Below are 4,778 nucleotides of genomic sequence, written 5' to 3'. Positions count from 1 at the left end.
TCTCACATTCTTCACTCTAATTGAATTTAGAGTTCTTCTGAGTGAGCTTGGTGAGCGGAAGAAAATCCTTCAACACATTTTCTTAATAGCCAACTAATCCCAAAAACTTCAAATTTCTATTTCAGTATTCGATCAAGGCCAGTCTATGATTGCCTCCACCTTATTGGTGATCCACTTATATGCCCATTTCATAGATTATATGACCGAAGAATGTGACAATTTTTAATCAAAATTCACATTTATTAAATTTAGTATTTAGTTATTTTCCTCTGAGCATCGGTAGAGCAAGACGAAGATCTTCCTTGCGGTCTTACTCACTTGTTGAATATGCATGAATGTCATCAATAAATGCTACCACAAACTTGTCGAGGAATTTTCTTGAACACTCTGTTCATGAGTTCTATGAATGTTGCTGGAGCATTGGTCAGGTCAAAAAGGTATTATCGTGAACTCATAGTGTCCATACCCTTTTCTTTTTAAGGCTGTTTTACGAATATTCTCTGCCTTGGCCTTCAATTGTGGTAGTCTGACCTTAGATAGAGCTTCGAAAAGATCTTAGCTCCTTTTAACTGATAGAAAAGGTCATCTATTCTTGAAAAATGACATTTGTTCTTGATCTTATTGAGTTCTTTGTAGATCGACACACTATCTTGTGCTTTCACTATTCTTTTGTGTCAATAAGACTGAAGCTCCCAAGGATAGGCACTTAGTCAGATTTGTTTTTGACTAACAAATCTTGGAATTGATCTTTTAGCTTCTTGAGTTTAACTGACGCCATTTGCTAGGGTTCATTAGATTTTAGTGTAGCACGAACCATCAAATTACTTTCGAATTCTACTTCACAGTCTGAGATAATTCAAAGTAACGCTTTCGGAGCTCTCGTACCACAGGAATATTTTATACCTTGAGCTCAATTCCTTCTTTTGCTTCTCTCATTATTGTTAGTTAGACTTCTTTGCCATACTCCATACCTTTCTAGATCTGAGAGGCAGAAAGAAAGGACTTCGGTTCCTTATCCTTACCATAAAATATGATTTATTCTTGGATTGGAGTTTGGCATTCTTACCCCGAATCATTTACCATTGCATGATTCTTGTCCAACCAACCAATTCTCAGAATGACGTTGAAATTTACCATAGTACACTAAATAAAATTGGCACTGAATATACTTATTTTATTCTATCTTAAAATTATCACGATTAATATCTCAAAACTTAAAACCAATATAGAATCTTAGAACATAGCTCCTTATCAGCCTATTGACTTAAGTCCTAATAACCTAGTTAAAATTTCTTTCAATCTTGTACGGAAGAAACTAATTCCTCAAGCAATTAATTCTTTTACTAAATCTGTCTTTAATCAAAACTATGAGCCTAACATGCTTTAATACAAATAATTTTCGTTGGATGTCTTTCTCCACAAATCTTTCCCCTATTTTTCTTTTTACTATAAGAAGAGTCAGAACCTATTATGCATGCTACATTTCCCTCGATGTCCACCAATATCTCATAACTCACTTTATTTACTTAAGGTAACGACCTTAATTTTTTTTTAACTTAAGTTATTGTTTCTTACATCTATTAAATATTCCAAAATCTTACATATTTAAATTTATCGCTTAATATCCCAAATTTAAATGTCCATACCGTTAATTATTGACATAAAAATCACCTTCATATCTGAATATCAAAACTTATTTAATTCTTATCTCATATTTTCATAAATAATTTATTATTCCTGAATCAAACATTTCATCTTAAGTCGGAAGCTTATCTTCGATAAGTAAATTTCCAAATGTAAGTCAACTTATATCAGAGTATTTGTATTCCCAAAAATATAAGTCAAATTATCTCTGATAGGTATGTTCCCAAAAATATAATTCAACTTATCTCTGTACATTTTCAAAGAAATGTTACACTTCTTTCTTATAGTATCGTATAACCATAATACCAGTCTAGCCTACCTTATCATTTCTTCATCATCACTGTTCTTTTTTTCCACTACTTCCATAGATGCTTCTTCTTCTTCTTCCATGTTTTCCATGACAAGGTGCATATAGTTATGTTGTTCTTGCATTCTATCCATATCACCATGAAGCTTGGAGATGTAACGTTCTTGCTTGCTAGAAAGGTCTTCATGTTGATAAAGAGAGCGGTGAGCAAGATCCTTCTCAGTTTCAATCTTTACTATCAACTTTCGATTAGGGGTCGTATCACGTGAGATGGATTACGTAGTGTTAGGGCGAGCTGAATCTTTGATCTGTCAAGGCGATAGGTGAGACGTTGTATATCAGTTTTAAGTAGGTTCTTGATCTTTACGAGTTCTTGTTCTCTTGTTTTTCTATATCGAGTTGATCCTTTAGGGTTGCAATCTCTCGTGTTTGGGTTTTCCATGGTATGTTGACGCTTGCGAAGGACGGATTGAGCACGAGCACGAAGGCATCCGTTGAGGTAAAATTCCAGAATCGAATAAAGGATAGAAAGGCACAAACAATGTTGTCGTGGGATTTTCGATACTAAGAGTTTGCAGAATGATTGAAGGAAATAGATTTCGAATTTCTCAAAGAATTTTTGGAAAGAATGAGAGTTTGTTTCAGAATGTACTAGGCTTTTGCCAAAATTTGACTTCTTCAAATTTTGTCTGTCAAAATCCCAGCGGAATTATGAACCAGGCGGCTCTGATACCACTTAAATGTCACGCCCCGTGTCCGAAGCGTCGGTGACATCCGGCATTGTTTTACGATTTCTTGAAAACAATTAAGCCTCGTATCGAAATGCCAAAAACCAGTCTTTTTCATAAATTAAACATTGTCTTTATATTGACAATAGAAATAAGAATACGTCAGAGTTGCAAATGCGGAAACTGAACAAAAGGAAAATAAAGTCTTGATTTCTTGTATCTTGCTCATCGGCTACCATCCCCAGAAGGCTTCTTGTTCCTCCTCATTTATTTGCTTTTCATTTTTATCTGAAATTTGTAAGGGGTGAGTGTTTTGGGAAACACTCAGCAAGTGGGGGTCGATCGATTTCCAATGATACATATAGAACTTAATCTTTAAAACATTTCTTTAACAAACTTTCAAACCTTATTACTTTTAACTCATCATAACAGAAACGAAACAAATATGAGACAGAGGTTTCAGACGATTCAGAGCAATTCAGAAACAGATCAGAACAATTCAGAACAGAACAGATCGGAACAGACAGAACACTGTTACTCATCTCATTTCCATGGTCAAATTGTCCCCAATATGTTAGTCCTCTAAGGGGTGAGGCCAGAACACGGTTTTATACCCACCGATGGGGGCCAGACAGAACATGGTTTTATACCCACCAATGGGGGCCAGAACAGAACATGATTTTATACCCACCAATGGGGGCCATACAGAATCACAATTCTCGTCCCATTTCAAATTCGAATCGTAACAGTGCAACACAGATTCAGAGTTTACTAGACAGAACATATCAGAGTTTTCAGATATCAGAGTTTCAGACGGATTCAGCGGAACCAAAGAATTTCGAATAACAGACTTAGCATATAATCGATCGAAATTTTAAACGGACAGACTTCATATTTTCGAAAATGGAGACTCACAATCATGCATGTCATAATATATATTCAAGTTTAAAAATACAAACGAATATATAACAAAAGCCCACTTACCGATTCTCGTACAAAGTTCCTCTCGAAAATTGAGCAGCACTTCATCGTGACTTTAACAAATGCGATCTTCAATCGCGCAGCACTACGATTATTCCTTCGAGCAGACTGAGACACAATTTTAGCAGCACTTCGACGTAAATTTTGATCGCCTGCACTGCAAGAATTTCCTCCTCTTCCTTGCTCTCCTTTGGCCGAAATTTGAGAGTGATTTTTGGTGTGCTTTTCTTCCAACCTTGAGGTGGTATTTATAGGAGAAAGAAAGGCTTTCCACCTAGCCATTTGGCTGATTTCTTGGCCTCCAAGAATGGAGTAATGATGATCATAATGGTGGTCAAAGATATGCCAAGCACCAAGAGTCATTCCTTGCACCATAAATTTGTCCTAGCCTCTTAGCTCCTCCCTTAGCTCCTTCATTGGTTATCTCAATGGTCATTTCTTGCATACTAAGTTTGTCCAAACCTTTAACTTCTCCTTTAGCTCTCTTTTTGGCCTTTTTAGGACAAGCATGGTTGAGCTTCTTTGAGCTGGAAGATTGAGCTCATGAGCTTGGGGTTTTCTCCCCAAGAATGAATGAACTTCCTTGAGCTGAGGGTTTTAGCTTTTGAGCTGAGGGTTTCTTGTCCAAGAATCTTGGAGCTTCCTTGAGCTGAGGGTTTTAGCTTGTGAGCTGAGGATTTCCTCTTCCGAGCGACGTACCCTTAATTCTCAAGGTTTTGCATTGCCTCGGCTTCTTTTTGAGCTACTTTCCGAGCTTTTTGAGGTGCTTTGCTTCGAAAAATCCGGGTTCTCACACCTATCGTTCTTGTTAGCCCATTGTTGATATCCATTGTTATCTGGCACTGTTGTTTATCTCGGGATCATTGTGTGGCTGATAGGCCTATACACATGAGACCGTAGATGTGATTGAACAATCCCGTGGTTAGTGCAGCCTTTTGAGGTGAGCGCTAGGATTGTGTCATCTAGTTCGTTTTGTTGTGCCATCCTTTTATATTGTATCAACTTGTATGGAGGCCGAGTCAGGGGTGTTTTTCAGCACAGCTTGGCATACCTCGCATACTTGGCAGGGCGGTTTAGCTGCATGACGATGTAGCTCCCCTGTGTTGTTGCTCGAGCAT

The sequence above is a fragment of the Primulina tabacum genome, chromosome 8 (genome assembly GCF_025594145.1).
Source record: "Primulina tabacum isolate GXHZ01 chromosome 8, ASM2559414v2, whole genome shotgun sequence".
NCBI classification, from domain to species: domain Eukaryota; kingdom Viridiplantae; phylum Streptophyta; class Magnoliopsida; order Lamiales; family Gesneriaceae; genus Primulina; species Primulina tabacum.
Note: the sequence above shows the minus strand (reverse complement) of the source record.